At 39.3% G+C, this 13,659-nt stretch overlaps 1 non-coding gene across 1 annotated transcript; it reads right to left on the bottom strand.

Moving 5' to 3' along the window:
* Window positions 1-8,004: 8,004 nt before the first annotated feature.
* On the bottom strand, window positions 8,005-8,111 carry LOC111880137 (small nucleolar RNA R71). The gene has a single exon (XR_002846372.1). It is a non-coding gene; the product is annotated as a small nucleolar RNA R71 (small nucleolar RNA).
* Window positions 8,112-13,659: the final 5,548 nt, after the last annotated feature.

Here is a 13,659-nt window from a genome sequence, read left to right as displayed (position 1 = left end):
TCTCAATATGGCTAAGGGAGGTTTGGAGGCTTAAAACGATGAGAGGGAATGGTCCATAAGGTGCTTAAATGCTCCACAAACCCTAAAAGTTAGGGTTCCATCCTAGCACACGTACACCCAGCGTACTAGGGTGCGCCCTAGTACACTTAGCGTACCACTTAAATTTCCAAACATACCATTTTGCCACTAGGGCCTCCTTTTGCCACCTCCTTCTAAACAAAGGGCCAAAATGACCTAATTAAAATCCGAGGGATAAATTTGAAGCTACTGGAAAAATGGGATGTTACATAGTACCTATAACTAATCAGAAGCATTTAGGTCCCAAAGACCTTTTGGGTCCTTAGACATTAGATTGAAACACATTGTGTAACAAAGAACCTATAACCCAATTACGAACTTTCGACTTGAAATTGTCAATTAAGTCTATTTCATTGGTTTGGGCATCGAAATGTAATCATTCAATGGGAAAGGTTCAACATTGATTTTCTCTCTTTCATCCTTTGTCTAAAATCCATCAACTTTCTTTTTTGGAATTTCATTCCATTTTCGCACTGTTGGATTTATTTCTTGTGACGACTTACTTCCACACATCGAATCATTTAAGTATTTCTCATAAGTAGATTAAACTTGCTCTTCAGAATACTTTCCCGACTGATATTGTTTTCCTTTTCCCTCCAGCCAATGATTGATGTTCCTTACATCATTTCACCCTTTTGAAAATGATGCTTTCATCTTCTGCTTTGAATTGGGATTTGAAAAATGTGGATTATTAGGTTTGAAAGGTTCATTTTGCTTTCCTTGAACTTCCATTTTTTCAAAATCTCATTTTGGAAATTACCTTTTGGTGTATTTTGAAAACGATTTTGGTATTGATTACGATAACCAACACCGTTTTAGTGAAAAACTTTTTGATTTTGATCAAAATCTATTTGAGCATGAATTGGACTAAACTTCCTTCATCCATTATTTTGAACAAAATTCCATTGTTCCTTGTTTTGAGCGAAACGTCCATTTCCATAATTTTGACAAAAATTTCTTTGATTATGATTTTGAACATATTTTCCATTTCCATGATTTTGAAAATTATGTGGTCGAAATTGATTTTGAACAATGTTTCGACCTTTTTGAAAGCCACTTTTTTTTTGAGACGGTTTGTTCCTGGAATGACGTCTTATTTTGAGAATATGTCAGAATATTTTCAGTTGATATTTGCTTAAAGACTTTTTGTTTTTGAAAAGCTTTTACATTTTTCCAATAGGCCTTGTTTCGTGCTTTGGAATTCGAAACACCTTCCTCACAAACCAAGTTCTCCACCTTTTCTTTGAAAAAAATGTGTTATCATCTTTTGATATTTTGAACATTGACGAGCATTAAATTCTTTTTCTTTATTTTTATTATCAACACCTAATTTTGCAGTTTTCACAGCCCAAACATGTTTTGGTTTTTGTTGTTGAAAAGTTGTTGAGTTTTTGTTCAACCCATTTTCAACAGTGTTTTGATTCGAAAAAAACCTTCTTGTGTCACTTGTAACGCTTGAATCTCGATAAGTTCCTCTTTTAACCTTGCATATTTCAATTGTCCCATTTTGACCCTGGAATTGTACGTGGCGCGTACAACAAAGAACGCTTATCATACAAGTAATGAAGCGAGTACGTGGGGAGTACCTAGAGGTACGCTTAGCGTATTCATGAGAGGGTGATCGGGGGTTCTGGATGCGTATAAGGGGCGTACACGATGACTAATGGAAAACCCTAAATTTAGGGGTTGGCCACTATATAAACATCCTTATGGACTTGAAACCCTCATTTCATAAGCCTCCTTGCCCCCTTTACCCTACATTTGAACCCTAATTCCATCTTGTGTGATTTTGGAGCATAGAAGGTCTTTGGAAGAATCTTTTGGTGTTTTGAAGGAAGGTGTCCATCCTTGAAGCTTCATTGAAGGAGTGAAGGCTCATAGATCCAGAACCTTATAATCTTTTAGCACTCATTTGAGGTATAAAGTCTTGAACTTGATGCTTATTATCTTATATCTCTTTTGGTTTGGGTTTATGGACCCTTTTGGTCCCATTGATGAGATCTTATGAGTCCATATCGTTTTGGAAGCTTAGAGTTGCCACTCTTGGTGTTATTTGGGTCATTGACTCATAAAGTTGCGATTTTTGAGATTGGAATCCATCCATGCATGAGTTAGGGCCATATTCATGGAAGTAGATAGCTATTTTTGGAGTTGGGTTCACTTGGGCATGCAAAGTCACCAAGTCAGTGACTTTATGAGTCTAGACATTGTTTAGGAATTAGATATGTGGTTTGGATCATTGGAAAATATGAAAAACACGAGAACCTGAAATTGATTGGATGAATCCTGCTTTGATACCAATTGAAGTGATATAGAATCAATAAATGAACACAAAATTAATAAAAGAAAGTAGAAAGAACACATCAGATAAATATGATCTGATTGGCTCGTATTAGTTTGATGAGAGTACAAAGAATTCAAGAGTGTTTACAAATTGAAGAGCACAAAATCATTTAGATTTCGAACCCTTACAGACTCAAAATATTTTGACTCCTCACTATATATGTTTTGACCCCTACAATTTGTTATGTATATGTTGACAAGGTATGGTTGGGTTAGGTTGAGGAGATGTTGCTTTTTCTGGAAGCCAACAAACCTGGGATTAAGCGACAAAAAGTTGTAGGCCTGAGAGGCAAGCCAGACTTATGTTGTGGGCTCGGGAGTAAGCCAGACATGAGTTGTAGGCCGGAAGGCAATCCAAAATCATGCTATAGACTTAAGGGTAATCTATTCTGTTAGCGGTAGACCTAGTATGCATGCTGTTATATGTGTGGGTCGTGGTATTTTGGGGGAAACTCACTAAGCTTTGTGTTTACCTAGTTCTTTATGTGTTTCAGGCTTTATCAGTGATCGTGGAAAGGTGAAGACGAGACTGTACACACTTATCAGCAACATTGAGGATTCCCCGTTTACTATAATACTTTGATTTTTAATAAATGTATTTTGTAATAAACGGTTTTCTTAATAGTGGTTTTATAATTTGTAAGTTTAACTTTAAAAAAATGAAAATTTTTTGTTGTGAAAATGAGACGTTACAAATTCCATGGGCTACCTCCATGGTCTTATAAGAAAGAGCCATGTGCTACCCCTAGTGGGGGAACCCTGAAAGTAACAGGGGTTTATTTTATTAATTTTTATAATAAAAAATAAAAATTTAAAATTAAACTAACCCATTAAACAGTTGCTACGCATGGAAAAGAAAGAAATGTGATTTTGGTTAGAAAAAGTAAAGGAAAAAGATAAGAAAGGATGACTACTAGGTGCCAAATGAAAAACTCTCTAATTTTAAAAAAATAATGTATATATATGTGCTATATATATATATATATATATATATATATATATATATATATATATATATATATATATATATGCTAGGATCTACTTTCCAGTGGGGAACATGGACCCCCTAATTATACACTACCTCCGCCACTGCTACCCCCGTAGTCTTTTCCCTTGGAATACCATGGCCTACCCCCGTGGTGTTACAAGCAAGTGCAATAGGTTAGCCCTATGATCTTTTCCATGCAATGGCATGGGCTACCCCCATGGTCTTACAATCAAGTGACATGGCTACCCTATGGTCTTTCGCTGCAATGCACAAAGTCACATGTAGTTAGGGATTAGATAGACATCCAAGCAAATGATCCACACGAGACTGAAAAACCTGACAAGAACATCAAAATCATGCATTAGACCAATAGTTCTCAGGATATCAAAATTGGAGAACATAGACCCAACAATGTTGTTGTCGATGATGCTGCTGACTCCCTCATATGGCACCTTCTTTGTAAGGTAGCATCTGATTTACAGTTTCCTCTCTCTCTCTCTCTCTCACTCTCTTTCTCTCCCTCTCTATCAACATTATAGTTGTCGATATCGCCGAAACTGGTTTCTTCCGCCACAGCTTGAGCCATCTTTCTTTGTTTAGACTCCTTTGCCACCGATTCCATGATCATTGCGCTGCCATTGTTCCTCTATTCTTGTAACAACCAAAAATTTTATTTTTAACAATCATAAAACACGTGTCTCATTAACAAAATCCAAATATCCATCAACAAAGTTTTCAAAACAATATGTCAAACCCAGGATCCACAAACATAGCTCCATATCAAGAGTGTGTGTACAATCATGCCGGTGCCTTCCCATGATCCTCTGGGGTACCTGAAACACATAACACATAACACGGTAAGCACGAATGCTTAGTGGGTTCCCCAAAATACCACATACAACAATTCGCCACTCGAGGCTATACTCTGTATGACCCTTTGGTCACTATGTCTCAGCGGGACTCTCCAGTCTTGTAGCTCGTTGGACCCTCTGGCCCGGTCTAGCTCGTTAGACCCTCCGATCCGGTGTGGTTGAGTACTCTCCGGCCTCGTAAATCGTTGGACCCTCCGGTCCGGTCAGAATAGCACATAGCATACATAAATCACAATACACATAATCTCAAGCAAACACGTATGACCTTCCGGTCCACACATAAATACCACCCTAGGTAATGTATAGTGAGAAGACTCACCTCGGGTAAACTCAGATGATCTCATACTCGAAACACTGATCTAGCCTCCGCCTAATCACATGCATAAATTACTTCTAGTTAACAATGGCTCTCAAAGGCTAGACTATTCCCTTCCTATGCTCTCTCTCAGAAGGGTAAAATACCATTCTACCCTTCCTGACCTCTTACACTCATCTTGACCAAACCCTATGGTCAACAAAAGTCAACTCCAGTCAACAATCCAACTTTTGACCAGACTCGTCGAGTGCATTCGGGTGACTCGTCGAGTCCAGTCAATTCATGGCAATCCCAGCAAGCTCCAACTCAATGAGCTGACCCCTAACTTGTAGGGTCACCACTTGATTCAGTTCATCAGGATAAAACCCTAGGCTACTCGCCGAGTCAGCGGCTCAAATCGGCGAGTCTATTCAGACTCTTTTGCATTCAACCATTTTAGTGCAAGATACTTTCCCAAACTTCAGATCTATGCACTCAAGGCTCATTAATCACGTAAAGGTTCGACCTTTATGTCCATGCATCACTCATCTAGCTCTAATCGACAAAATAACCCTAAAAATGGTGTCTTTGGTTCAATATTCTTATGTAACTGCATAAAGTTGGGTTCTTGGGACTCTCTGGACCTCTCAAGGTCCAGATCTGATGTCTAAGCCTAAAAGGGACTTCACATGCTTCATATCTCAACTTAAAAGAGGGTAAAGAAGCCCTAAATTCATGAGACCTACTAATCATATGAAAACAGGTATGGATTCATACCTCCAATAACAGCCTTGAATGAAATAGTGGAAGATTTGAGCCCCTCCAGCCAGTCAAGCTTGAACCTTCTCCTTCGTCCTTGCAAGAATGCACCAAAATGAAGCATGTAGCTCCCTCTATCTCTCTAAGCTCTCTGGATCGATTTGGGGTCTCTCAAGGGGGAGTGTGGCCGCAAATGAAGGCCATAAGAGCCTTTAAATAGGTCACAAACCCGGGCAATTAGGGTTTTCCTCAACAGCTATGACGCGACGAGTCAGATACCCGACTTGTCGGGTCCATTCATTAAACATGTCAGCAAGCCGCGACCCCACTCAATGAGTTGAGGCACCAACTCGTCAAGTTCCTCCATAATTCTTAAATTAAATATTAAGAATAATATACCTGGAAAACCAGATGATACAATTCTTCTATAATGGAACCGCTTCTGGCTACCACTTCTTCTCTCTTCCCTTCCGATGAGTAATCACTATTAGTCGCAATCATCAGAGCTTTGTCGCTACCATTGCCGTTGTCTGCATTTATGTTTTTATGTTTTGTTCTATTTTTTCCCAATTAATTGTCATCTTCCGATAAAACTGCAAGGGATGTTAATGATTACGGTTTAGTTCATCAAGGAACGAAATACTTTTTCAAGTTTTAGAGCTTATTTTTTTATCAAAAAAAAAAACCAAACATATCTAAATTCATACCTGCACATTCTGAATGCTAAAAAATAAATTATATATATTTTTCATATTCACCGTGTGAATTCAGATTCATATTGTGAATCTGCACAGATTCATACTGATGTTGCCATATTTATACACATTTCTAGGCAAAATTTAAGTACATTTTACATATATTTTGGTTATTTGCATACAATAGTGGTACTTATAAGGATAAATTGTTATTTGCAGCCAAAGTTAAGCATTTTCGAAGAGAGGGACCAGAACTGACAATACTTAGAACTTTGGAGGCTTGAAGGGAAGAAGGATGAAAACTCAGCAAAAAACATACTCACGACATGAATAGTTAATGATTCACGACGTGAGTTGAGCGTTCCAGAAGATATGTATCCGGGTAAAAGAGTCCTTATCGAATACGTAAAACTCGCATTCACGACGTGAATCCTTATCGTTCACGACGTGAACTCGGTAAAATCAGATATTATAAATTCTCTTGCTCATTACGACTTAAAAAACTTTTGGTTGGAGAAAAGGGTTTCAGAAGACGAATTTTAGCAGAAGAGAAGTCTTGGAAGAAGGTTTTCCGCACCAAAAAACAAGAGGTTCATAATTAGTTTAATTGTTGATACTTGAACATGTCTTATACTTTGATTTGTGTTTGTTTATTTGCTACTATGAGTAGCTGAATCTAGAAACTGTTGTTTAGTTAGATGAAGCTTCTGACCAACTTGATAATCCATAATAGTTAGCTAACCATAAAGAGGAAGTGGATTCGAACTAAACAAGAGTGTTTTAATTAACTGATTGAATTCTGTGACTTAAGTTCATCTGGTCTTGTAAAATCAGATAAAACCCCATCTTTTCCCTAAAATTAGGTTAATTTACTAGTAGATAAATTAATTAGTCAATACCGTTCCCTGTGATCGACACCCGACTTACCCAACTATTCTATAATTCGACTAGGTACACTGCCTAGGTACATTTTAGTTAGTTAAGCGAGTTAGGTTATAAATTATAAAATTTGTGGGTACTTTTGTGCACATTAAGTTTTTGGCGCCGTTGCCGGGGAACAGCTTAGTTAATTATTGATTTATTTGCTTTAAATTAATCGATCCTTTTTGTGGGGTAAAACCTGCAAAGAGTTATTTTTCAGTTTCATTTTTTTCTTGCATTACAGAACTCACGATGTGAGAGTTACAGGCTGACGACGTGAATCCTATGATTCCTCATTTTCTTAGTTTAGTTTGTCTTCCTTAGTTCAGTTTTACGTTTTTTATCTTGTTTATTTTGTAGGAGTTCATGAACATGGGATCTAACACACCTTTGGTGCCACCTCTTGAAGATCCAGAGCCCGCCCTTCACAAAAAGAAATATAAGAACGTGAAAGAAGATCAAACACCAAAGAAGACGCCCTTACAAGAACTCAAGTCAGTATTCTCAAAGAAGTCGGGAAAGAAAACGGAAGAATCAAGTTCATCTTCAAAGGACAAGAACAAGGTTGAAGACTTAGATCAAATACCTATCCTGAACGAATCCGAATACGAATCTGAAGACGAGTTTGGACTTTATACAAGTGAACCCGAGAACGAGCCAAGAAACGAGATGGCGAATATTGAAGAAATGTCCATGGGAGCTTACAGAAAGAGAATTCGAGATGATGTTGGTCCAGCTTTAGTACAACCTGCCATTCCTGCCACTGCCACATTCGAGCTAAAAGGACATATCCTTTCTGCACTGAAGGATATCCCATTCCATGGAAAAGATCATGAGGATGCGTTTAAGCACTTAGATGAAGTCAACACCATTGCTGATTATTTCAATGTCCTGAATGTGAATAGAGATACCGTCTTGCTAAGGATGCTTCATGTTACTTTTAAGGGGGCTGCTATGGATTGATTAAAAGCACTACCACCGGGTACAATCACTACTTAGGCTCAAATGCGTGAGCAGTTTCTCGACCAATTATGTCCGCCATCCAAGATAACTAAACACAAGAAGGCAATAGCCAATTTTGAGCAAAACCCGGGGGAGTCATTTTACGAGGCTTGGGAGCGCTACAAGGGGTTGTTAAGGAATTGTCCTCAACATGACCTTAACATTCAACAAGAAGTGTCCATATTCTATGACAGGGTCAATGTAATGACAAGGAAACTCCCTTATTCTCAAGGACCACTTACAAAAAAAAATCCGGGTGAAGTCAAGGAATTAGTTGAAGAATTTGCAAAGCATTCTCTTGAATACCACAATCCAAGGAATGAAGGAGTAAAGGGAGTTGGGAGTGCACATTCTAATGAGATGGCTGCTATGATGGCAATGCTAAATAATATGGATCGAAGGCTGACCCAAATGGACCAATCAATTCATGCAGTTAGAGTTGGTTGTGAAAGATGCAGTGGGCCACACTTGAATAAAGATTGCCATTTGGATGAATATGGGAACAAGAAGGCTCAAGTTTGCTACTCAAGTGGTGTAACACCGTAAATTTCAAAACAAATTTTCATTTAAAAATAATCGTTAATTCTTAAAAACACTTTTCTTAAAATTCCAATCATAAACGAATTACAAAAACATAACTCCATTTTCACTTGCTTAATAAACCAGGATCCTCAAAGCATGACTCTTTCTCTGGTGCGTACAATCGAGCCGGTGCCGTCCCGTGATCCTGAGAGAAACCTGAAACACATAACACAAAACACTATAAGCACAAAGCTTAGTGAGTTCCCCAAAATACCACACATAGCACATATTAGCCACTCGAGGCTATAAGTCTCTGGGTCCGTGGACCCTACTCTATGAACCCTCTGGCTCTAACTCTGTGAACCTTCCGGCTCTAACTCTGGGAACCTTCTGGTTCTAACTCTGTAAACATGCACAACATAAATCACATAGAAATAATGCAGTACAACACATAACATACATAGCATACAAATACTCTGTCACATAACTCTGGTTACCTACTCAAGGTAAAGTATAGTGAGAAGACTCACCTGGAAAGCAGAAAGCAGATATCCCAACACTTGAATCTCAAACTCGCCGCCGCCTAACACATAAGGCGAATACTCTCATGAATATAACTCTCGAGACTAGAATCAACCCTCTCTTGGCACCCTTTTAAGGGTAAAAGACCATTTTACCCCTCTCTTGGCCCAAAGGCCACATCGCTGACCAAACCCTAAAAGTCAACGGTCAACTTTGACCGGACTCGGCGAGTGCACTAGGGCGACTCGGCGTGTCTACACGTGTCCACTGACTCCCTTGGATCCTCTCTTGACACGTCGAGTATTTCTCTGACTCGACGAGTTTAACCTGGCATAAATCGCGAGGCCACCATGACTCAACTCGCTGAGTCTCAAGAACAACTCGGCAAGTTCCGGCTTGACTCAGCCCCCCTGACTCTCCCTAACTCACTGAGTCGACCCCTCAACTCGACAAGACCACTCACTGAGTGGTTGCGGGCAAACTTCATGCTACTTGCCGAGTCTGTTTTTCAGACTCGGCGAGTCCATGCCATGCATAACTCAAATTCACTTATGAGGTCAGATCTGTTCCATACAACCATAGATTTGGCCTCCCCAGGCATGATAATCACGTAAAGTCCAAACCTTGGTGCTCAAACAACAACTATTTGCTCCTAGATGATGTTTTAGCCCCATATCTCATAACTCTAGGTCAAAACTCCCATGGATCCTCATAAAGCTTAAGGAATAAAGCTTCTCTGGACCTCTATGGATCTCATCCCAAGCCTCATCACAAATAGGGACAAAATGGACATCAAATCTAACCAACAAAGGGGTCAAGAAACCCTAACCCCCATGTTTATCATGACAACAGAAATGGAAGCCAAAATATACCTCCAAGATGATGCTCTGAGCTCCAAAATCGAAGGGTGTCCACCTCCCTTGCCTCCTCTTAGCTAGAATCTCCTTTGCCTTGCCAAGCAAAGCTTCAAAGGTTAACAATGGCCTCTTCTCTCTCCCAAAACGCTCAAAATCTCTTTAGGGTTTCTCTTTGGGGTTGGTGGCCGCAAATGACGGCCATAAGCCCCTTTAAATAGGTCTCAAACCCTGGAAATTAGGGTTTCATTAAACAACATGGACTCGCCGAGTCCACTTTTGGACTCACCGAGTCCAGACGCGAACCCACGCACAAAACCGCGATCCTACTCGGCGAGTTTGGACTCCAACTCACCGAGTCTCCTCACACTCACCCAAAAATAAAAGAATAAAATAATACTTGGGAATCCGGGGTGTTACAAGTGGAGATAAATATGATGAAGATTGGAGGAAACCAAAGAAAGAGTGGCTGCCTTACGATGAGTACAAGAGGCAAAAAGAAGACAAATATAAGTTGACAGGCCGAGGCTTCCACCAAAAAGAGTAACCACCAGCCGAGAAGAAAGCAGACTTGGAAAACATGTTGACCCGGTTAAAGGAACACATGAATATGATGAAAGAACAACACAAAATGATGATTGACCATCAAGCTTCGTTAAGAAGTCATCAAGCATCGATTCATAGTTTAGAAGTACAAGTTGGTCAACTCACCACTTTGGTGAATAACAAATTATCTTCACAACTTCCCGAAAAGAAAGCTCAACCTCATGTTATGTCTATTGATACTAAAGAAAAGGCAATCTCTGAGTTTTTAGAGACACTAGAAGTGGAACCAAAGCAGCCTGATCCAAAGCCAAAGAAGCCGAAGCTCGAAAATAAAGACATTGCTGAAACACCAGACTTACGTCGTGAGTCCTCTATGCTTACGTCGTGGGCCCGGTCTAAACAAAAAAAGTTTGTATCTGTTCCTGCTTATAAACCGCTTTTGCCATTGCCGTCTCGAGCACATCTTAGTCCACTGGAAAGGGAACATCTAGACTTTATTCAACAAATAAAGGGTATTCCTATTAATACCCCGTTTATCGATTCACTTTCAAAAATTCCAGAATACGCGAAGTTCCTACAAGATCTAATAGACACTCGACATGAATTGAAGAAGAATTCTAAAGTTATTCTTAGTGAGCAAAGCTCAAGAGCTGTATTGGGAGAGTTACCTAAGACGATGGGAGATCCTGGACGCTTCACTCTTCCATGTGAGTTTGGAAATAATTTGAATACTTATGCTTTAGCCGATTTTAGGGCTAAAATAAATTTGATGCCTTTTTTGTTCTACCAAAAGTTAAATATTCGGAAAATGAAGGCTACAAAGATGACAATTCACATGGAAATTCGTTCAGTGACTCACCCAAGAGGGATTGTAGAAGACACCCTTGTTAAAATTGGGAAGTTTGTTTTCCCAGTTGATTTTGTAATTATGGATATGAAGGAGAATGCAAATATCCCAATCATTCTTGGTCGCCCTTTGCTAAATACTATTGGTGCTTTATTTGATGTTCGTGAATCTAAGCTTACATTGAGGATTGGTGATGATAAGGAAGATTTCGGAATACATGATCGATTTCAAGGATATGATGTTAAAGGTGAAGTGTTTAATATTGATGAAGATAATGAACTTGAAGAATTAGAAAAACTCATGGAGGAAGAAATCAAGACAATTAATCAAGTCAATCGCACTAAACCAAGAGCACCCGTTCCATTTTTCATTGAAGTCATTGTCTATACAAAACCAACATCTTTGATAAGTGAGGAGAGTGATGAAATATCGAGTGATGATGACAAAGATGAAGTAACTTCCAAGGAGACAAATCCAATGGTGAAAGAAGAAAAGATTCCTATAAAGTTGAAGAATAAAGACAAATTAGAGACTAAAGGGACCAAAAGGAAGTTTGACATAGACGAGGTGAAAGCTATAAAGGAAAATTCGAAGAAGGCGTACATTCGTCGAGTTCAAGCTTACAAGAGGCGATGGAAGGAGCAGAAAATCCAGCTGGTGATGGACTCATCTGAAGATTCAACGTAGGAGGCACAGAGTCCAGCTCAAGACTCCTCAAAAAGAAGCGCTTCTCGGGAGGCAACCCGATTTTGATTTGTGTTTTCTTTCTTTTTCTTTTTAGTTTTTGCATTTTTTTAGTTTTAGGGAAATCGATCATATCATCCAAATCACTTTATACATAATATAGCACTTAGAGTGGGGTGAGTTTAATTAAGTGGTAATAATTAATTACAATTTAATTTTTAAGAAACAAGGGAACTCACGGCGTGAATCATTATGGTTCACAGCGAGAGTCTACTATGACTTACGGATTCCTTTTTAGGCCGATATATTACCCAATTCATTATCCTGATAGTAGTCCAACCCACCTAATCTTTAAATTGAATGGCCCGTTTGTATAGCCCAGACCGGACTCACGACGTGAACCCGTTAGAATTCATGACGCGAATCCTGAAACACATGGGACCACAGCTTAAAGACAGAACCCATTTGACCTAGTTCATTTCTTTATCTCTCGCGAAGTGAACATGTTTCCTCTGGTCCTCCCTCTTCGCGATTGCGGCCGACATTCCTCATATTCTTATGGTGCTTACGTAATTCACCATTCTAGGTAAATTAATCTTATCACATTGTTTATTGTTGACTTATTTACTAGATTTAGGGGTTAGGGTTCGCATTTCACTTGAATCTTAAGAATCGATTCCCTAAATCTATGAATTTATTGCCGCATGTGTTTGTAATGAGTTTGAAATCGCCCTAGGAGTAAACCCCATTGACATTGTTGGCCGATTTGATTTCTGCCTTGACCGATTCTAACTTTTGCTTACGAATTCACGACGTGAATTCGTAGGGATTCACGATGTGAATCCTAGCCAATTACAGATTCATGTTATGTTTAATTCTAATCCTTTGGGATATTTTTTTGGCTGTGTTTTATGATTATTTATGCAGAAATGGATCCTAGGAAGGAAGTACCAATTGGAGTGACGGGTTTACATCCGTTCCACAATTTCCCAACAAAAATGTCCTAAGAAATTTTGACCCGCTAGAACAACCGTTTGGGGTGGCTTTACAATAGGGAGATTGCAGTTGCACCCACTATAAATTGGACACGTTTGAGGGAAGTTGGACTTGTGGATAGGCTTTCCCTGTTTCTTACAAAGATGTTTATTGGAGATGGTTTTTCATTTACTTGTTCGGGGTGGCTTAATCGTTTCCACATTCAAGAAAGGGTTTATAATGAATTCTGTGTGGAGTTTTTCTCGACAGTGACATTCTAAGAGAATGCTCAAGACCCTCATTTTCAGCGAGCTTTGGTATTCCATCTTAGGGGAGAGTACCATGAATGCAGCCTCGTGGAGTTTACTTGGAGGGTGGGGATATATGATCCCCAAGAGGCAATGACTCCTGAGTTTTACATGTTCTTAAGGGAGGCGGTCAGAGGTTATGCAGATGGTGATACTAGGTTCGGTTTCTGGCACAATATTGCATCCGGGATATTCAATTCCGGAGTGTCTCCCGAGAGCAGCATTCGGTCCCCTATCTACCGATTTATCATGTTTTCCATCAACCACAAGAGGCATAGGGATAAATTAACAAAGTAGAATTTGTTCTTCTTATGGTGTATATTACAACCGAGAGTGTGTTGCAACATTCCTTACTTTTTGGCATGCTTTCTGGCTGATTCTGCTACTAGTTCTCGTCCTGGGAGCTCTATGTGTAGAGGGCAATTCATTACACTTTTGGCCCGATCAT

The sequence above is a fragment of the Lactuca sativa genome, chromosome 9 (assembly GCF_002870075.4).
Source record: "Lactuca sativa cultivar Salinas chromosome 9, Lsat_Salinas_v11, whole genome shotgun sequence".
In the NCBI taxonomy this organism is placed as follows: domain Eukaryota; kingdom Viridiplantae; phylum Streptophyta; class Magnoliopsida; order Asterales; family Asteraceae; genus Lactuca; species Lactuca sativa.
Note: the sequence above shows the minus strand (reverse complement) of the source record. Positions and strands in the feature narration are given on the sequence as shown.